We start from the raw sequence: 22,870 nt of genomic DNA, 5'->3' as shown, positions 1-22,870 counted from the left end.
ATTTCATTTCCTTCAGGAATATACCCAGAAGTGGAACTACTGGATCATATTATAGTTCCATTTCTAATTTCTTCAGGAACGTCCACACTGTTTTCTGTAGTGGCTGCACCAATTTACATTCCCACCAACAATGTACAAGTGTTCCCTTTTCTCCACCTCCTCACCAACACTTGTTGTTTCTTGTCTTCTTGATAATTACCATTCTTTTCGCGTGAGGTGATAATTCATTGTGGTTTGGATTTGCATTCCCCTGATGATTAGTGATGTTGATCACCTTTTCATATACCTGCTGTCCATTTGAATATCTTCTTTGGAAAAAAAAATGTCTACTCCAGTCCTCTGCCCATTTTTTAATTGGATGATTTGTTTTTTTGCTACTGAGTTGCATATATTTTAGATATTAACCCCTTATCAGATAGATGAACAGATTTTCTCCCATTCCATAGGTTGCCTTTTCATTTTGTTGCTTGTTTCTCTTGCTGTGAAGAGCTTTTTAGTTTGATGTAGTCCTACTTGTTAATTTTTGCTTTTGTTGCTTGTTCTTTAGGTGACATATCAAAAAAATCATTGGAGTTTTATGGTTTCAGGTCTTACATTAAGTCTTTAATCGATTTTGAGTTAATTTTGGTGAAAGGTGTAATATAAGGGTCCAGTCATTCTCTTACATGTGCATATCCAATTTCCCCAGCACCATTTATTGAAGAGACTGTCTTTTCTCTACTGAGTGGTCTTGGCTCCCTTATCAAATATTAGTTGACTATAAATGTGAAGGTTTGTTTCTGGGCTCTCAGTTCTGTTCCATTTGTCTAATGTGTCTGTTTCTATGCCAATACTATACTCTTTTAATTACTATAGCTTTGTAATGTAGTTTGAAATCAGGAAGTGTTATGCCTCCAGCTTCGTTCTTATTTCTCAGGATTGCTTTGGCTATTTGGGGTCTTGTGATTCCAAATGAATTTTAGGATTACTTTTTCTTTTCTGTTTTTAAAATGCCATTGGAATCTTGACAGGAGTTGCATGAATCTATAGAAATGCTATGGCTTTTTGTACACTAATTTTGTATCCCACAACTTTACTGAATTTGTTGATTAGTTCTAACAGGTTTTTTGGTAGAGTTTCTAGGATTTTCTATATAAAAAATCATGTCACCTACAAACAGACAATTTAAATTCTTCCTTTCCAACTCAGATGCCTTTTACTTCTTTTTCTTGCCTAATTACTCTGGCTAGGAGTCACAGTATTATTTCAAATGGAAGTGGTGGGAGTGGGCACCTTTTTCTTGTTCCTGATCAACCTTTCAACATTGAATATGATGTTAGCTGTAGGCTTGTCATGTATGGCCTTTATCATGTTGAGGTAGGTTCCTTCTATACCCATTTTATTGAGAGTTTTTGTCATGAAAGGATATTGAGTTTTATAGAATGCTTTTTCTTCATCTATTGAGATGATCTTATGATTTTTATCTTTAATTCTATTAAGTGATGTATCACATTTATTGATTTGCATATATTGAGCCATCTTTGCATTCCAGGGATAATTCCCACTTGATCATGGTGTATGATCCTTTTAATGTGCTGCTGAATTCAGTTTGCTAGTACTTTGTTGAGAATTTTTGCATCTATATTCATTAAGGATATTGGCCTATTTTTTTTTCTTGTCGTGTCTTTACCTAGATTTGGTATCAGGCTACTAGGCCTCGTAAAATAAATTTGGGAGCATTCCCTCCCCTTCAATGTTTTGGAAGAGTTTGAAAAGAACTGGAGTTAATTCTTCTTTAAATATTTGGTAAAATTCACCAGTGAAACCATCTGGACTTTCCTTTGTTGGGAGTTTTTAAATAACTGATTCAATCTCCTTACTCATTTTTGGTCTGTTCAGGTTTTCCATTTTCTCATGATTCAGTCTTGGTAGGTTGTATATTTCTGTGAATTATTCCATTTCTTTTATGTTATCCAATTTGTTGGTATATATTTGTTCAGTGTAGTCTCTTCTGATCTTTTGTATTTTTGTGGTATCAGGTTATAATGTTGCCTCTTTCATTTCTGATTTTATTTACCTGGGTTATTCTCTTTTTTCTTAGTCTAGCTAAAGGTTTACCAATTTTTTTTTTCAAAAAAAACCCCAGCTCTTGGTTTCCTTGATTTTTTTCTATTATTTTTCTTGTCTCTATTTCTGCTCTGATTTTTGTTATTTCCTTCCTTCTGTTAACTTTAGGCTTAGTTTTTCTTATTTTTCTAGTTCTTTGAGGTGTAAAGTTAGGTATTTCATTTGAGATCATCCTTTTTCCTTAATGTAAATTTTATTGATGTAAATTTTCCTCTTAGAACTGCTTTTGCTGGATCCCACGTTTCAGTATGTTGTGTTTCCATTTTCATTTGTCTCAAGATATTTTTTGATTTCTTCTTTGACCCACTGGTTGTTCAGGAGTGTATTGTTTAACTTCCACATACTTGCGAATTTTCCAATTTTCCTTTTGTTATTGATTTCTAGTTTCACATCATTATAGTTGGAAAAGATATTTGGTATGATTTCAATCTTCTTAAATTTGCTAAGACTTGTTTTGTGACCTCTCCTGTGATCTATCCTGGAGAATATTCCTTATGTACTTGAGAAGAATGTATATTCTGCTGTTGTTGGATGGAATATTCTGTAGTTGTCTGTTGATTCATTTGATCAAAGTATAGTTCAAGTCCAATGTCTCCTTATTGATTTTCTGTCTAAATGCTTTATCCATTGTTCAGAGTGGAGTATTGAAGTCACCTATTATTATTGAATTGTTGTCTATTTCTCCCTTCAGATCTGCTAATATTTGCTTAATATATTTAGGTACTCCAATGCTGGGTACGTGTATATTTACAATTGTTATATCCTCTTGATGCACTGAATCCTTTATAATTATATAATGACTTTCTTTGTCTCTTGTTACGGCTTTTTAGTTAAAAATCTATTTTGTCTGATATAAGTATAGCTACCCCTTGTCTCTTTTAGTTTCCACTTGCATGGAATACCTTTTTCCATCCTTTCACTTGGAACCTATTTGTGGAGCCCCACTGACCCTACTGCTAGGAATGAGGATCTTTCTTCAAGTACCCTAATGGTTGACCCACAGCCCACACCCACAGCTTACTCCTACTTCTGTTATTGGTTAACTCTGTGTTTGGGGCTTTTACTATCCTAGTTGGGCTTTTGTGCACAGAAAGGAATCCTTCTAATTAACGTGTTTTAATTCATATTGTATTATTATAGCTATGAAGGTAAAAATCTTGTTTTCCTTAAACATTTACAGCTTTTATTTCATTTACAAATTTTATAATTTTAATCAAAAATAAGAACAATCATTTTCACTTGTGCTTTTTCAGTTAATTCCTACATGTAACATATTTAGATATTTAACTTTAATCAAATTCCCTTGGCTGTTTCAAAGTCCAATTTTAACACAATTGACTCTCTCAAACATTTCAAATACACCAAGAGAGGATTACAAATGTAAGAAACAAAATCTTACTAAGCATTTAAGCCACTCTTGTCAATCTACTAAATCAGCCTTATAAATTTTGTAGATAAAATCCTTTTAAGCCTTTCAAACATCATTAAGAAAATTAACAGAATATGTACAGGACATCATAATGGTTATATTTAAACACACTTACATAAGAGTACACTGAGTTTTAGAGATTATAAATTATTCATACAACTAATGAATGATGAAACAAGCATGTCAGACCAACTGATGTTCCAAGGTCAAAAGCTCAGGACAGTGGCCTGAGCTCCAAGTGAAACATACTGGAAACCCAAGGGGCATAGAACCCCCAGCAGCTCTGGATTGAACACCTTCTTATAGGCAGATTTTCTCTACCATAGCATCAGCAGCTTCTGAATTCATGACTTTCAAAGATTTGACCAACTGTATCAATTAGTCAGCTGAAATTGACCTATTTCAATTTTTGACAATCCAATGATTTTTTCCTCTCAAAAAATGACCTGCCCTTAAATTAATGAGTGCTCTCCAGGTCTTGGTTTTAAATTTCATTTTCTGTAACTCTTGTGTCAACTTCTGCACTAAAGCTTAGAATATTCTAATGGAATTTTGAGCCACTCACTCAGCTGTAACCTATTAAAACTTTTTATCTTTCAATCAGAATAGTTGACAATCTAGGACACCTTATTTCTATATTATGCCATATAAGAAACTTGTATTTCTAATTGGTATGTGTCAAAATCTCATGTTAACAGTGAAGAAGCCTGAGTCTTCTGAGAATTTCTAATTTAATTTTGTGTGGCTAAAAGAGAATTACAAAATGTCCAAACTCAGTTTCTGCTATTCATTTTCCAGTAGGCTTTCTAGGATGATTAGTCTGTGGAAGTTGATTTCAGATTACTCATCTCAGTTTTCTGCTGTCCATTACAGTCTTTCAATATATCTTTATCTCTGAATGTCTACATTTAAAAATTCTTATTTAAATCTATAGGAACTAGCACAATGCTTGGCAAATAGTACGTACTGAACAATTAGTGACTGAATGAAATGGATGATAAATAGATCAATTATTATCTTTAGTCACTTGTACCACAGTCACCCAGATTATTTTTAGGAGGAAGTTAACATGTATGAAATGGTAGGCAAAGAATGAGCATACAAGAAATGTTTCTTTAACTGCCTCTCTGGTTGTCTTTTTGAAATGTAATACTTCATATCAGCCATGGCATCAATAAAACTCACACCCTGACCTTCCAACTACTGATGTTTAACATAACACAGTTTTATCAGAATCCTACAGTGGATATTTTATTGCGGGGAGCAAGTGTTATAGCCAAGGGGTTTTTAAATTACCAAGTGACTTGTGACACTGACCCGTTCCCGAACCTGCCCCTTCCCAGCTCCTGATTACTCAGACGAAACCAGCTGTGGTTTTGGGTCAAAAGAGGAAAACACCAGATGGTATTTTACCTACTTGGAGTTACAGGAAAAACAAATGAGGTTCATTTGATGAGGGGAGAATATCAAATGGATTGTATGACATTAAAACCCTGGATGTGAAAGCTGGAGTCTGTGTAAATTTCAATAACTTACCTACAGACTTTGAAGAGAAACGTAAAAATCTTGAAGAAACAATTAACACTTGTGGGGAAAAAAATGATAACACTGCAGCAGATTGCAGGCTGCTTACCCAATATGTTATCTCCCTTTCTTGCTTAGTAACATAACTCAGATTATGTTCAGAGGGTCAGTGTGCCAAGCTAAAAAACTTTACTTCCCAGCCTCCCTTGCAGTTAAGGAAGTATTCATTGAAATTTAAGTAGAAGTCTTTGGTTAATGTTTCCTGAAACTCTCTTTAAAGGGGGCCTGACTTGGATGAGAGAAGAGCCTGTTTGCCCCTTGTATTTCCCTTTCTATTTTTCCTAATATGCAGATGTGCTGGCTGAAGCTCTGGGTAGCCATTTTGTGACTTTGAAGATGGAAACAACATACCAAAGAATGCAAAGCAGAAATTAAAAAGTGCCTCGGTCTCTCATGACTTTGTGGAACCACCTTACCAACTCCAGACTGGCAGATCAATGGCATTTTTTACATGAGAGGAAAAAAATTTTCCTTTGTTCAAGCCACTACAACAGGTTCTCGGTACTAGTACCAACACCATTCCTAACTGATACATCCTAAAACTCTGCACGTTTATTCCCTAATAATCTGAAGATCAATTCACTCATAAGACAAACATTTACCAGCCACCTACTATGTGTAAGAAACTTGGCAAGTTTCTCTGTAGGGAGCTCAAAAATGGATCAGACAAGGATCCTGTCTGCCACAAAGGCACTGTCTACTGAAAGAGCTAAGACATGTCCCCCTTCAGTAGTCATATAGGATAGAAAGGGAAAAGGATCAGAGGACAGCTGGCAATAAGACATCAGTTTAGGAGAACTTCCTGAAGAAGGTGAGGTGTGAGGTTTTAAACCGAGCAAGCTTGAAAAAAAAAATGCCACACAGACTATAGAAGAGATGAAGAAAATGGTACATTTCCTTGAGAGAGAGAGGAATATGATCGATAACTCCTTCTTTCTGTTTTCTACATAATTCAGCTGAATATAAGAGCCACTGGAGGTCAAAACTGAAGGATGCCATTTAGGAGGTTTGCCAACTCTTGAGTATTCCCATGGAAAAAATTCCTCATCTCATGTCAGTGGAAGGAAACTATTAAAGCAATATGACAGCTGTTACTTCCACTAAGTGGTAGCTGAACAATTTAGCCCTGGGACTGACAAGAGCCAGAATTGATTGCCTGGCCGCTCATCAAATCCACCAATGCAAGAAGTGAGCAGGTGTGCATCCCACCACTCCCCAGAATCCCTGGGTTCTTCTCCTACACTCAGTTGCTGTTTTTATAATACAGAGACATTTTTTTTGCTGTTATTGTGTATGAAAATAGTCCACAGCCTCTCCCAAACTTACTGTAGATTTTATAATTTTGGCCAGTCTGATAGGATTGTAGGGGGTCTCATTGTGGTTTTAAGGTACATTTCTATGAATACAAATTAGGCTAAACACCTTTGATGTGTTTATTACACATTTGGAATTCCTTTTTGAAAAGCTGCCTGTTCAGATCCTTTGTGCATTTTTCTATTGTTATCTGCCTTTTTCTCATTGGTAGACATTTAAAATTTTATATATTCTTGATATGAGTCCTTTGTCTGTTATATTCATTCATTACAAGTATCTTTTTCTAGTCTTGGGTCTTTTGATGATGTGGAAGATATCTTCTGATGATGAGATATGAAAGTCTTGATTTTAATGTCTTATTTATTAATCTTTTTCTTTATGGCTAAATGCTTTTTATGTACTATTTAAGAAATCCTTCCAGGTCTTAAAGATATCCTCCTATATTATGTATTGAAAGGATTATAGTTTTGCTTTTCACATATATTTGCTTCTAACTGATTTTTGTGTGTAATGCAAGGTACAGGACCATATTCAGGGTTTTTCTCATATGAAATCCCAGTTGTTCTGGGACCAGTTAATGAAAAGCCATCCTTTTGTTACTTACATGCAATGGCAGCTCTGTCGTCTAACAAGTGTCCACATGTGTGTAGGTTTATTTCTGTGTGCTTCCTCTGGCCCATTGATCTAATTGTCTGTCCCTGAGCCAATACACAGCTTCTTAATTGTTATAGTGTTGTTTTAAGTCTTGACATCTTACAGGGCAAATATTCCCACCTTGTTTGTTTCAGCTTTCTAGGCCCTTTCCTGTTCCATATAAACTTTAGAATCGTTTGTCAACTTCAACAACCACTTAAACTATTGTTTTGTTTTGTTTTTTACAAAGAGAATCTTTATTTATTTATTTATTTATTTACTTTTGGTTGCATTGGGTCTTTGTTGCTGTGCACAGGCTTTCTCTAGTTGCGGCGAGCAGGGGCTACTCTTTGTTGAGGTGAGCAGGGGCTACTTTTTGTTGAGGTGCACAGGCTTCTCATTGTGGTGGCTTCTCGTTGCAGAGCATGGGCTCTAGGTGCACGGGCTTCTGTAGTTGTAGCACGTGGGCTCACTAGTTGTGGCACACGGGCTTAGTTGCTCCGAGGCATGTGGGATCTTCCCGGACCAGAGCTTGAACCCGTGTCCCCTGCATTGGCAGGTGGATTCTTAACCACTGAGCCGCCAGGGAAGTCCCCTAAACTATTGTTTTTATTGCGATTACATTGAATCCATATATTAATTTGGGGAAGACTGATCTATTTATAATATTCAAGCTTCCAATCCATAAGTTTGTTATATTTCTCTATATCTTCTTTGATATCTCTCAGTACAATTTTATAATTTTCTCTATAACATCTTTTGTTAGATTTCCTCCCTAGGTACTTTGTATATTTTGGTACTATTGTAAATAGTATCTTTTATTTCATTTTGCAATTTTTTGATGCTGGTGTATAGAAATGCAGTTGACTTTTTTTGTATCCAGTAAACTTGTTCATCTCTCTTATTAATTCTAATAAAATATTATTTAGTTTTATTTTGAATTATCTATTATATAAACATTATTTTCTAATAGTAACAGTTTTGTTCTTTCCTTTCCAGTTCTTGCATAACTTTTTTTCTTTTTACTTCCTTACTTTATTGGCTAGGACCACCACTACAATGTCAAATAGAGGTGATGATAGCAGAAATTCTTGTCTTGTCCTGATCTCAAAATATGACCATTAAGAATATTTTCTGTACCCCAATGTTCATTGAAGCACTATTTACAATAGCCAGGTCATGGAAGCAACCTAAATGCCCATCAACAGATGAATGGATAAAGAATATGTGGTACATATATACAATGGAATATTACTCAGCCATAAAAAGGAACAAAAATGGGTCATTTTTAGAGACGTGGATGGACCTAGAGACTGTCATACAGACTGAAGTAAGTCAGAAAGAGAAAAACAAATATCATATATTAATGCATATATGTGGAATCTAGAAAAATGGTACAGATGAACCAGTTTGCAAGGCAGAAATAAGAGACACAGATGTAGAGAACAAATGTATGGACACCAAGGGGTGAAAGCAGGGGGTGGGGTGCGGTGGTGGAATGAATTGGGAGATTGGGATTGACATATATATACTAATATGTATAAAATAGATAACTAACAAGAACCTACTGTATAAAAAAATTAAATTAAAGAAAAAAATATTGCTATATGATTTTTGAAGATAACTTTCACCAAGGACGTTCCCTTTCATTCTCACTTTGAGAATAATTTTTTTTTTGAGAAGAATTTTTTAAAATTGTGAATGTATTTTGAATTTTATCAAATGCTTTTTCTACATTTAGTGAGAAGATGTTATGATTTTCTTCTTTAATATGGTAACATGGTGGATTATATTAATTCATTTTCTAAATGTAAAACAACCTTGAATTCCTGGGATATAACCAACTTGGTCATGAGGTACTATCCTTTCATATACTGCTAGATTCAGTTTGCATATATTTGGATTAGGATTTTTGCATCTGTGTTCATGCATGAGATTGCCTGTAATTTGCTTTTCATGCACTGTCTTTGCCAGATTTTAGTATCAAGGTTATACTAGTCTCAGGAGTTGGTGTTTCCTCTTTTTCTATTTTCTGAAAGAGTTTAAGATTAAAATTATTTCTTTCATGAATGTTTGGTAGAACTTGCTGGCGAATTTGAGCCTGGAACTATTTCAGCAGGAACATTTTGGACTATGGATTTTGTTTCTCTAATTATTGTAAGTAGGAAGGATGAACATATGGCTTACCCTCCAAAATGGAACACTTTTGAAAATTAAAAGGGTCATTAAAATAATTAATGGATGTTAATCTATAATAGGCATAAACTGAGACTGTCCTGGGCAAAATGGAATTTATGGATACCACAATTATAAGATTTCCTATTTCTTACTATAGATTTCCTATTTCTTCCTGAATAGATTTTTTAAGTTATATATTTTTAAAAAACCTGTCCACTTTGTCTAAATTTTTCAAGTGTATTGGTATAAAGATTTCATTTAATCTTCTTTTTCTTTTATTTAATGTGTTCCTCCCCCCCCCCAACTTTTTTGAGGATCATGTTAATCTTGTATTGTCTTTTTAATAATTTGTAACATCTGTAAGTATGTCTCCTTTTTGTTTCTGGATATTGGTTATTTGTGCCTTAGTTTCTTGATCACTACTGACAGAGATATTTTAACTTGTTAAAATCAACAAGCAACTTTTGGCTTTGTTGAACATCTCCATTATGTAATTGTTTTCTATTTTTAAAGTTTCTCCTTTTATCTTATTTTCTTCTTGCTGTTATAGCTCTAACTTCTTCCAATGAACGTTTAGTTAATTAAGTTTCAGACTGTCTGAAAATACAGACTTTGAGGTTGTGAATTTCCCTTTCTGTATGGAATTCATAAATTTTGCTATGCAATATTTTGTTATTGTTCTGTTTGAAATTTTTTAAATATTTTTATAATTTTGTTTTGATGCATGATTGTTTTAGGTCTCTAACATCTGGGGTATTTTTTCTTTTTCGAATTTTTGCTGATTTCTAGTTTGTCTTATGGTCCAAGCACATGCTCTATGGTTTAAACCACTGAAATATATTGACTTGCTTTATGGTTCATTTATATTTAGTAAATGTTCTGTATGCTTGGAAAAATGTGTATTCTGCAGTAGTTAGGTGGTAATCTCAGTATGTCAATTTTATTATCTTACTCAAATCTTTTCATGTCTTACTCAAATCTTTCATGTCATGAGTTGCTTTACTCAGTTTTTGTTTGTTTTTTCTGTTAATAACTGAGAGATGTAGCACCAAAAACAACACTCCTTCTGTGCTTATAGATTTGTCTATTTCTCCTTGAAGTTCTGTCAGTGGTTGCCTTACATATCTTGAGGGTATATATTGGGAATATACAAATTAAAAATTGTCACATGTTCAGCAAATGGAACCTTTTATCAACATGAATCGACCTTCTTCACTCCTGTAATTTTGTTTTCCTTAAAGATATTTTTTTCCTTATTATAGCTACACTAGTTTTCTTTGGTTTAGAATGTGTTGGTTAAGTCTTATTTAATCATTTCACTTTCAAGTTTTCTGTATCCTTAATCGTTGTATTTCTAAGACATGTTTCTCGTAAAAGCATAGAGGGAGAATTTGTCTTTACCAAGTCTGAAAATCTTTGTCTTTTAACTGGAGCATTTAGTTCATTTACATAAAATGTAATTAGTACTACATTATTAATGCCATGACATTGCACCATTTTAGAGGCACAATTCACACTCTCTATATATTTGGGTTTAAATCTGCAAACATATTTTGTGCTTTCTACTTGTCATACCTGTTGCATATTTTTTCTCCTTTTTTACTTTATTTTGGATTTACTGACTATTTTAGTTATTCCAATGTTGTCTCCTCTAAGTAGTTTAAAAGTTATGCATTATGTTCAATTCTTTTAGTAGTTGTCCTAGAAATTATAATATGCTTACTTAATAAAGTCTAAATAAATCCCTTAACTTCCTCCTGCATTAATAAAAGAAACTTAGAACACTTCCCAACTTACGAATCATTTTTCCATCTATTTTAACTATTCTTGTTTAACCCTTTAAGACATTATTATCATTGTTTTATTAATCAGTACTTGCTTAGATTCATCTACATTTTCACCACTTTCTCTACTCTTCATCCCTTGTTTCTCACACCTTCCATCTAGGAAAACTTTTGTTCTGACAAACATGTATCATTTCAGTTTTCTCTGTTGAGAGTCTGCTGGGGACAAACTCCATTTTTGTTTGACTGAAAATGTCTTTGTTTCACCATCATTCTTTTTTTTTTCTAATATTTATTATTATTTTTTAACATCTTTATTGGAGTATAATTGCTTTACAATGGTGTGTTAGTTTCTGCTTTATAACAAAGTGAATCAGTTATACATATTCTTAAAAGGCATTTTCAGTGGCTGTAGAGCTCGACTTTGTTGTTTTCTTTCAGTTCATTGATTCTCCTCCCACTGGCTCCCGGCTCCCATTACCGCTGTTGAGAGACCAGCTTCAGTTTAATTGTTGCTTCTTTAAATGTAAGCATTCTTTATTTTCTGGCCTATTTTCAGATTTTCTCTTTTTCTTTAGAGTTCTGCAATTTCACTACGATGTATTTTGGTGTGGATTTCTGTTTATCGATCCTGTCTGGGATTCACTGGGCTTCCGGAACTGTGAACTGGGCCTTCCATCCGTTCTAGAGTATACTCATGAACACCTCTCCGCATGCTGCTTCCTGCCCCCTTTCTCCCCTTCCCCACCTTCAGTGCTGCTCTACTTACGTTAGACATCTCACTGCAACTTTCAAGTCTCTTAATCAGTGTTTCTTATTCTCCATCATTTTGTCTCTGTGCCTACTTCTAGTAATCACTGTGTCTACTTCTAGTTTACTAACTCTCTAGCTACATCTGATCTTCTGTTAAACTAATCCATTTTTTTTATTTCAATTTTTTTTTTAATAGGAGTAGAAAAAAGTTTTACTTGAGCCATACTGAGGACTGTAGGCGGAAAGACAGCCTCTCAGGTAACTCTGAGGAACTGTTCTGGAGAAGCATAGTTTTTAGCACAAAACAAAGAACATCAAACAAGTCAGGAACACATTCCTTCAAGGTTTCAAAAAAAAACCAGACCAGCACGTACACAGTGAGTCAGTATGGCCTTGGCACCTGGGAAGGGAGTCTTTTTTTTTTTAATTAATTTTTATTGGCATATAGTTGCTTTACAATGTTGCGTTGGTTTCTCCTCTACAGCAAAGTGAATCAGCTATATGTATACATATATCCCCTCTTTTTTGGATTTCCTTCCCATTTAGGTCACCACAGAGCATTGAGTAGAGTTCCCTGTGCTATACAGTAGGGTCTCATTGGTTATCTATATTATACATAGTAGTATATATATGTCAGTCCCAATCTCCCAATTCATCCCACCCCCCCTTCCCCCACTGGTATCCATAAGTTTGTTCTCTATGTCTGTGTCTCTATTTCTGCTTTGCAAGTAAGTTTATCTGTATCGTTTTCCTAGATTCCACATATAAGTGATATTATATGATATTCCTTTTTCGCTTTCTGGCTTACTTCACTTTGTATGACAGTCTCTAGGTCTATCCACATCTCTGCAAATTGCACAGTTTCGTTCCTTTTTATGGTTGGGTAATATTCCATTGTATATATGTACCACATCTTCTTTATCCATTCTTCTGTTGGTGGACATTTAGGTTGCTTCCATGTCCTGGCTATTGTACATAGTGTTGCAATGAACATTGGGGTGCATGTATCTTTTTGAATTATGGTTTTCTCTGGGTATATGCCCAGGAGTGGGATTGTTGGGTCGTATGGTAGTTCTAGTTTTAGTTTTTTAAGGAACCTTGATATTGTTCTCCACAGTAGCTGTATCAATTTACATTCCCACCATCAGTGTAAGAGGGTTCCCTTTTCTCCACACCCTCTCCAACGTTAATTGTTTGTGGATTTTTTGATGGTGGCCATTCTGACTGGTGTGAGGTGATACCTCATTGTAATTTTGATTTGCACTTCTCTAATAATTAGTGATGTTGAGCGTCTTTTCATGTGTCATCTGTATGTCTTCTTTGGTGAAATGTCTATTTAAGACTTCTGCCCAATTTTTGATTGGGTTGTTGTTTTTTTTTTTTTTTTTATATTGAGCTGCATGAGCATGAGTTTGGTTTTGGTTTTGGCAGGGTCCCCCGTGGAGGGGGGAGCCCTGCCCTATTTCAATTTTTAATTTCTTGTTTTTACAAGTTTTATTTTGTTGTATTTCAAATACATCTTCTCATTTTTATTACTTTTATTGTCAAATTTGTTATCAAATTAAGAAAATTTAACATTGATATGATACTATTATCTAATATATAGTTCATATGCAAATTTTGACAATTATCCCAATACTATCTTTCATAGTAACTTTATTTTTACTTCCTTTGTCTCCTTTAATCTGGAGCAATTCTGTGGCCCTTCTTTCTTTTTTATAACACTGACGATTTTGAATAGTACAGGTCCGTTGTTTTGTAGAATATCCTTCGTGAATCATTTTCTGCATTTTTCCCCCAATTTTTAAATGGTGGTAAGTACACATAACATAAAATTTACCATCTTAACCATTTTAAAATGTACAGTTCAGTGGTGTTAAATACACTCATTATGTGTGCAGCCATCCCCACCATCCATCTCCAGAACTCCTCTCATCTTGTAAAACTGAAACTCTATACCCATTAAAAAATAACTCTGGCCTCCAGAACTGGCAACCACTGTTCTACTTTCTGTCTCCATGATTTGACTACTCTAAGTGCTTCATGTAAGTGGAATCATACAGTATTTGTCTTTTTGTGACTGGCTTATTTCACTTAGCATGATGTCCTCAAGATAAATCCACTTCATAGCATATGTTAGTATCTCCTTCATTTTTTAAGGCTGAATAATTATTCCATTGTATGTGTATATCATAGTTTGCTTATCCATTCATCCATTGATGGACATGGATTCTTTCCATGTTTTAACTATTGTGTATAATGCTACTATGAACATAGGTAAACAAATATCTCTTTGAGACCCTGCTTTCCAGTCTTTTGGGTCTATACCCAGAAGTGGAATCACTGGATCGTATGGTAATCCTATTTTTAACTTTCTGAGGAACTGCAACACTGTTTTCCACAGCAAAGGAACCCATAAACAAAATGAAAAGACAACCTACGGACTGGGAGAAAATATTTGCAAATTATGCAAGAGATAAGGCTTAATTTCCAAAATATACAAACAGCTCATACAATTCAATAAAAAACAAACAAACAACCCAATCGAAAAATGGACAGAAAATCTAAATAGACATTTCTCCAAAGAAGATATACAGATGGCCAACAGACACACAAAAAGATGCTCCACATCACTAATTATTAGAGAAATGCAAATCAAAACTACAATGAGGTACTACCTCACACCAGTTGGAATGGTCATTATTAAAAAGTCTACAAATGCTGGAGAGGGTGTGGAGAAAAGGGAACCCTTGTACACTGTTGGTGGGAATGTAAATTGGTGCAGCCACTATGGAGAACAGTATGGAGGTTCCTTATAAAACTGAAAATAGAGTTACCATATGATCCTGCAATCCCACTCCTGGGCATGTATCTGGAGAAATTCTAATTCGAAAAGATACATGCACCCCAATGTTCATTGCAACACTATTCACAATAGCCAAGACATGGAAGCAACCTAAATGTCCATCAACAGATGAATGGATGAAGAAGATGTGGTATATATGTACAGTGGAATACTACTCAGCCATAAAAGAATGAAATAACGCCATTTACAGCAACATGGATGGACCTAGAGACTGTCATACTAAGTGAAGTAAGTCAGACAGAGGAAGACAAATATATGATATCACTTATATATGGAACCTAAAATATGACACAAATGAACTTATCTGCAAAACAGAAACAGACTCACAGACATAGAGAACAGACTTGTGGTTGCCAAGGTGGGGAGGGTAGGGGAAGGATGGATTAGGAGTTTGGGATTAGCAGACGCAAACTATTGTATATAGAATGGATCAACAAAAAGGTCCTACTGTAGAGCACAGGGAGCTATATTCAATATCCTGAGATAAACCATAATGGAAAAGAATATGAAAAAGAATATACTGGGTTGGCCAAAAAGTGCCTTTGGTTTTTAGCTAAGAATAAAAGACACATTTTTCATTTTCACCAAGAACTTTATTGACAATGTATTCACCCTTTTGTTCCACTACCTTCTGCCATTTTTCAGGCAACTTCATAATTCCATATTCCCAAAAATGTTTATCTTTTTGAGCAAAGAACTGTTCCAGGTGCCTTTTATAGTCTTCCAGGGAATTGAAATTTTTTCCATTAAGAGAATTTTGTAAAGACCAAGATAAATAGAAATCTCAAGGTAATAATAAATAGAAATAAACAGAAATCTGGTGAATACAGCAGATGAATCAGAACTTCCCAGCCAAGCTATAACAGTTTTTGCCTGGTCATCAAAGAAACATGCAGTCTCGCATTATCCTGCTGGAAGATTACACATTTTCTGTTGACTAATTCTGGACGCTTGTCGTTGAGTGCTGCTTTCAGTTGATCTAATTGGGAGCAGTACTTGTTGGAATTAATCGTTTGGTTTTCCGGAAGGAGCTCATAATAGAGGACTCCCTTCCAATCGCACCATGTACACAACATCACCTTCTTTGGATGAAGACCGGCCTTTGGTGTGGTTGGTGGTGGTTCATTTCTCTTGCTCCATGATCGTTTCCGTTCCACATTATTGTACAGTATCCACTTTTCATCGCCTGTCACAATTTGTTTTAAAAACGGAACGTTTTCGTTACGTTTAAGTAGAGAATCGCATGCGGAAATATGGTCAAGAAGGTTTTTTCGCTTAACTTATGTGGAACCCAAGCATCAAAGTGATTCACATAACCAAGCTGGTGCAAATGCTTTTCAATGCTTGATTTGGATATTTTGAGTATGTCGTCTATCTCCCGTGTGGTATGACATTGATTGTTCTCAACTGATGTCTCGATTTGATTGCTATCAACTTCAACTGGTCTATCCAACTGTGGAGCATGGTCCAGCGAGAAATCTCCGGCACGAAACTTTGCAAACCACTTTTGACACGTGTGATCAGTCACACACCTTCTCCATACACTGCACAAATCTTTTTTTGTGTTTTGGTTGCATTTTTATCTTTCTTGAAATAATAAAGCATAATATGCCCAAAATGTTGCTTTTTTCCTTCCATCTTCAATATTAAAATGGCTACACAAAAATTCATCAAATATGATAAGTCCTTTTTTTAATACACGCTGATATGACAGCTGTCACATACAATCTAACAAGATTGTTTCGAATGAAGTTAAAAACAACTAAGTGCTACTAGAGCCATCTTACGGAAAAAAAGAAGAACGAAACTTTTGGCCAAACCAATATATATATGTATAACTGAGTCACTTTGCTGTACAGCAGAAATCAACACAACATTGTAAATCAACTATACTTCAATAAATTTAAAAAAAAATTTTTTTTAATGTGCTTCTTACTGGAGGTGGTAGTCAAAACAACTTGAAGGACCCTGTCTGAGAGGAAGGTGGGCAACAGGTATAGGTGCTATAATCCCCAGCGACTTGCTTGCTGGAAGATTTCCCGTGGGTCTTGCACAGTGTCATTGTAGCAGCCCCCTCATTTTCCTTTGAAGCACTGGCTATCCTCTGAGAACTAATAGCGCATTTTTATTTCTTTCACTTTGTAAAACGATGTCAGCTTTCCAGCTGTAATGTTTATCTACACTGCATGCAAAACTCTACAGGTAGTTTGTCTCATTTGTTAGGAAAATGATACATTTTATGAAAAGTCATGGAGTCTTTCACTCAAGTTCAACAAATATTTATTGAGTGCCTACTGTATACCAGACCCTGTTCTCGAGACTAGAGATATAGCAGTGAACAACACTGACATCAACCCTTTCCCCTGGACCTGGACTTTGCATGGTGGGAAGTTTTTTAATTCAATCTTTTTACTTGTTATAGTTCTATTCACATTTTCTGTTTGTTCTTGAGTCAGTTTCAGCAGTTTGGTCTTTCTAGGAATTTTCCCATTTCATCTAGGTTGTTTAATTTGTTGGCGTACAATTACTCATAGTATTCCCTTAAAATCCTTTTTATTCCTGTAAGATTGGTGGTGATGTCCTCTCTTTCATCCCAAATTTTAGTAATTTGAGTTTTCTCCCTTTTTGCCTTGGTGTCTAGCTAAAGGTTTGTCAATTTTATTATCTCTTCTAAGAACCAACTTTTGGTTTTGTTAATTTTTCTCTATTATTTTTCTATTCTCTATATTGTTTACTTCCACTCTAATATTTATTATTTCCTTCCTTCTGCTTGCTCTGGGTTTAGTGTGTTCTTCTTTTCTAATTTGTTAAGGTGGAAGGTTAGGCTATATATTTTAACTCTTTCATCTTTTAAAATATTGGGATCACAATTATAAATTTCCTTCATAGCACTGCTTTAACTGCGTCCAAGTCCTATGTTATGCTTTTGGCCCCAGTCATAATTTTTTCTAATTTTTCTTATGATTTCTTCTTTGTTCCATTGGTTATTTAGGTTTAGGGGTGTTTTTTTTAATTTTCACATATTTTTGAATTCCCCAAATTTCCTTCTGTAACTGGTTTCTGATTTAATTCCATTGTGGTTGGAGAACATACTTTGTATTGTTTCAATACTTCTAAATTTATTGAGGGCTTGTTTTGTGGCCTGATATATGATTTATCCTGAAGAATGTTCCATGTGCACTTGAAAAGAATGTGTATTCTACTGTGTTGGATGCAAATGATCCACAAATGTGTTGGGTCTAGTTGGGGTTTGTTCAAGACTTTGGTATTGTTCAAGACTTCTTTTTCCTTGTTGATCATCTGCCTTGTTCTACCCATTATGAAAAGTGGGGATATTGAAATCTCTGATTATTATTGTTGAATTGTCTACTTTTCCCCTTCAGTTCTGTCAGTTTTCGCTATTTTGGGGTTCAGCTGTTATGTGCAATGCATTTCTTAAATGTTATGTTTTCTTGATGGACTGACCCTTTTGTCAGTATAAAATGTTTTTCTTTGTTTCTAGGAACAATTTATCTCTGAAAGTCTATTTTGTCTGATATTAGCATAGCCACTTCATCTTTCTTTTTACATGGTACATGTCTTTCCATCCTTTTACTTTCAACCCATGTGTGACTTTAAAGTATGTCTCTTGTAGATAGCATATAGTTGGATCATGTTTTTATGTCTATTCTGTCAATCTCTGTCTTTTGATTGGAATATTTAGTATATTTACATTTAATGAAATTACTGATAAGGAAGGATTTATGGCTGCCATTTTGCTATTTGTATTCTACATATCTTATGTCTTTTTGTTCCTCTGTTTCTCTATTACTGCCTTCTTTTTTGCTATATATTTTCTAGTGTAGTATTTTAATTTCCTTGTTGTTTCTTTTACTATATTTTAAAAAGTTGTTTTTTTAATGGTTGTCTTGGGGATTACAATTAACTTCTTAACTTAAAATAATCTAGGTAAAATTAATACTAATATAATTTCTGTAGGACACCAAAACTAGGCCCCAATAGTGCCCCATTCTCTCCCTTCTTCTTTGTGCTGTTATTATCATTCAAATTACATATAAATACATAAATATGTATATATACATGCACACATTATAAGCCCATCAGTACAGTTTATAATTGTTGCTTTATGTATTTGTCTTTTAAATCAGATAAAAGAGTTTCAAATAAAAATATTTTTAATTAAAAGATTTTAAAAATTAAAAAATTTTAAATATTTTATACTCTCTTTTATATTCAATTTGATAGTTATTTTTACCAATGTTCTATATTTCTTCATGTGTCTTCAAGTTACTGTTTAGTATCCTTCATTTCAGCCTGAAGGAGTCTTTGGGTATTTCTTAAAGTGCATGTATGCTAGGCATGATTTCTCAGTTTTAGTTTATCTGGGAATGCCTTAATTTCTCCTTCATTTTTGAAGTATACTGTTGCTGGATGTAGAATTCTCAGATGATAGTCTTTTTCTTTCAGCCCTTTAAATGTCTTCATTCTGACTTCTGACCTCCATTTCTGATGAGAAGTCAGATGTTAATCTTATTGAGGATCCCTTATATGTGATAAGTTGCTTTTCTCTTGCTGCTTTAAGATTCTCTCATTGTCTTTGGCTTTCAACAGTTTGACTATTAGCCTAGGTGTGGACTGCTGTATTTTTTTAAAGATTTTATTTTTATTTATTTATTTAGTTAGTTTTGGCTGTGCCAGGTCTTGGTTGTGGCACGCAGGATCTTTTAGTTGCAGCATGCGGACTTTTTAATTGCCGCATGCGTGCTTCTTAGTTGCGGCATGCGTGCAGGATCTAGTTCCCTGACCAGGGTTCGGACCTGGGCCCCCTGCATTGGGAGTGTGGAGTCTTACCCATTGTACCACCAGGGAAGTCCCTGGAGTGCTTTGAGTATATTCTACTTGGAGTTCTTTGAACTCCTTGAATGTCCTTAAATGCAGATTAATATATTTCACAACATTTGGGAAGTTTTTAGTTATTATTTTTCAAATATTCTTTGGGTCCTTTCTCTCTCTCCTTTCCTTTGGGACTTTATGCATATATTGGTATGTTTAATGGTTTTTCATAGGTCTCTCAATCTGTTTGTTTTTCTTCATTCTTTTTCCTTTCTATTCCAGACTGGATAAACTCAGTTGATTTATACTAGAGTTCACTGACTCTTACTCTGCCAGTTCAAATATGTTGTTGAATTTTTAATTTCAGTTATTGTATTTTTCAAAACTCCAGGTTTCTATTTTTTTTTAAATTTCTGTTTATTGATATTATCTATTTGGTGAGATATTCTTGTCATACTTTCCTTAATTCTTAGCACATGGTCTCCTTTAGTGAACATATTTATAATAGCTGATTTAAAGTCTTTGTCCAGTAAGTCCAATGTCTGGGCTTCCTCAAGAACAGTTTCTATTAACAACTTTTTCCCCTATATATGGACTGTATTTTTCTGTTGCTTTGCATGTCCTGTAATTTTTTTTTTGTTGACGTGTGGACATTTTGAATAACAAAATGTGGCCATTCTAGAAATAATATCCCTCCTCCTATCCCAAGGTTCATTGTTGTTGTTTGTCTAGTGACTTTTCCAGACTAATTCTGTAAAGTCTGTATTCGTTGTCACGTGTGGCCACTGACGTCCTTGATCCGGTAGTTTAGTGGTCAACTAATTATTGGACAGAGGTTTACTTAAATGTTTTGAACCAGTAAATCTCCTAGGCTTTGCTGAGAGGCTGTGTGTGTGTTGGGGCATGCCTTCAATATTCTGGTAGGTAAGTTATGACTCTTCTTTAGCCTTCACTTTCTGCTTGCACTGAACCTCGAAGTCAACCAGAAGTGAGAGATTAGGGCCTTCTCAGGTGTTTCCTGAGTGTGTGCACAGTCCTGCACCGTGCATGGCATTCTGGATTCCCAGGAATATGTCAGAGCTTTCAAGGCACACTATGGACTCTCATTCCCCATTCTTGCATTTTTTTGGTTAACCTCTTGTTAGCCCCAACTGGTTTCACCACCTCAGGCAGCTGTGATGTTCAACAACTGCTGCTGATTGTTTTTGACAAATGCCCTAAGGATAGGGCTGGTTGCACAGAGTGAATTCTGAGGCAGATCAAATAAAGACAAGCCTTGTGAGCGGAGCTGCCAACAGGTCAAATAATGACAGTTCTCTGGGGATAGGGCTTTTGGGGACCTCTAAACCCATTCTTCCCTTCCAGTGGCTGCTAGTCTACTGGGTTTCAAAGCTATTGTAATTATGAGGCTATTAGTTTCCAAGGCTACCACAGAGCTGGATAGAAGGGGTTGGGAAGTGGGCAAGTTAAAATCCCATAAGGCTCACTGTTCTTATCAAGATTCAATCATTTTTCTTGAAAAACAATCTTGGGATTGTTGCAAGCCTTTGGTTGATTTCTGGAGTTCAGAAAAGGTTGATTTGACAATTTAAGCCAGCTCTCTCTTTTTATGGAGAAGCAGCTTTTTCTGCCATTCTGGACGGTGCTTCTGCCAGATTTATTTTTATCCCTCGTTATCCTGAATAGATCCCCTCAACCTCCAGTTATCTAAATCCTTGAGTACAGTGCAGTATTTTCATCAAATACCTTACAACAGTATAACAAGGTGATGCAAAAGGATGAGCACATCTAAGAAATGGTGAATAGATAAGTACAGGCCCTGATGTCTTTTAAAAGTACTGCTCCCAGTACCTTTTAAAAGGTCCTCTCCCAGGTATGAATATACATTTGCAGTGTGAAAGATCCGCCAACTCCTCATTTTATGTGAGAGCTAAAACCTCTGAATAAACAAAAGTGAAATAGATTTAGACCTGTTTTTCTACCAAAGTGACTGTGAAATCATGTTGAGAGCCTCAACCAGAAGGAGACTGTTTTTTTCTAATTCTACTGTGTGCTAATTAATTTGAAAATGAAGTGTTTAAGTAGATGTACAGGAGGGATGCATTGTAGTGGGAGTGGGTTGACATTTGATCATTCTGCCTGGTGGGTGCATAGGCACTTGTTATCTGTGCTCTTCACATACACATACAGTATACACCTGCTTCCAGGCAGTCCTTGCTTTGCGGGTTCAGATATGCCTGATGTCAGCTACCATGGTTTAATTAAATAATACCAGCTGCTCAACAATATGGGTGAAATTTCAGTTCTCATGGCATACTAACTGTGAGTAAATACATCCAGTACCAATACATATAGTACAAACTTGATGCCATCTCTTTAGTCCAGAAATCACCACATAACATGTGCATCACGATCAGTGACAGCAGTTCTTTCAAAGTTGTCAGTATTTGGTCTCTGAGCATTTTTTAGCTTAGCCACTGACAGCAAAGTGTGCCGTTGTGTTGCCTCCTTTTCTCCCAGTGATACACCCACAGAGCCTTGTTAAAAAACAAAAACAGAAAAAGGGTAACTGAAAGAGAAAATTGGGCAACAAAGATGGAAGTGCAGCAAAGAAACAAAAAACGATAAAGATGGAAGTGGCATGAAATATGAATGGAATGTAACTGGAGTTATTAAAAAAATAGGCAACTGTGGGAATGCTGATGTTGCCACCTTTCCAGAGCCTTTAGATGTGCCGCTGGGGGAATCGCACTGAATGCAAACTTGAATGAAAAATGCGGCTGTGACAAAAGGATGGGGACGTCCCAGAGGACATCGCATTAAAGGAACTCGGACACACTCCGCGATGGGGAACGCCCAGAGGATAAAACGTTGAAAGTGGCCCAAACAGGACGCTTTGCCAAGACACAGAAAAGATGCTCTCTCGGCATGTAACAACTCTCAGGAAAAGACAAGCACTGTTCCAGCCACTCTTGTTAAGTTTTTCCTACACAGAAATAAAACACTTCAAGTCTCCATGTTTGTAATGCTTTACAGCATAACAAATGATTGGTTTGCTTTTTTTTTTTTTTTCGTTTCCCTACGCATTTATAACCATGAATGAACAGCTAGGCATGTTTGGACATTTTTAACGGTCGTGGAACAATGTTGATTTTCCCCTTGAAGATGGTTTTGCACGGTTCAGGGTCCTGTCCACCGCCTGCCCACCCACCAGTGAGGCCCGCACGAGTACACACGCAGTATCCACACGTACAGCACACGGACACGCGTGCATTTTATACACAGCACGCGTCCACACACTTCAGGGTAGAGCATAAGTGACGGTGACAGCTATTCGGGGGTAATTATAAATACAAAATAGTAATTTTTCCCTCTCTGGAAGGTTGTGGT

At 35.5% G+C, this 22,870-nt stretch overlaps 1 protein-coding gene and 1 long non-coding RNA gene across 8 annotated transcripts in view; one reads left to right on the top strand and one right to left on the bottom strand.

Moving 5' to 3' along the window:
- Positions 1 to 22,870, top strand: part of TJP1 (tight junction protein 1) — a 341,605-nt gene that overhangs the window by 71,648 nt on the left and 247,087 nt on the right. The window lies entirely within an intron of this gene.
- Positions 1 to 22,870, bottom strand: part of LOC309654633 — a 49,213-nt gene that overhangs the window by 25,733 nt on the left and 610 nt on the right. The window lies entirely within an intron of this gene.

Source organism: Balaenoptera physalus (assembly GCF_965194825.1).
Source record: "Balaenoptera physalus genome assembly, chromosome: 2".
NCBI lineage: Eukaryota > Metazoa > Chordata > Mammalia > Artiodactyla > Balaenopteridae > Balaenoptera > Balaenoptera physalus.
Note: the sequence above shows the minus strand (reverse complement) of the source record. Positions and strands in the feature narration are given on the sequence as shown.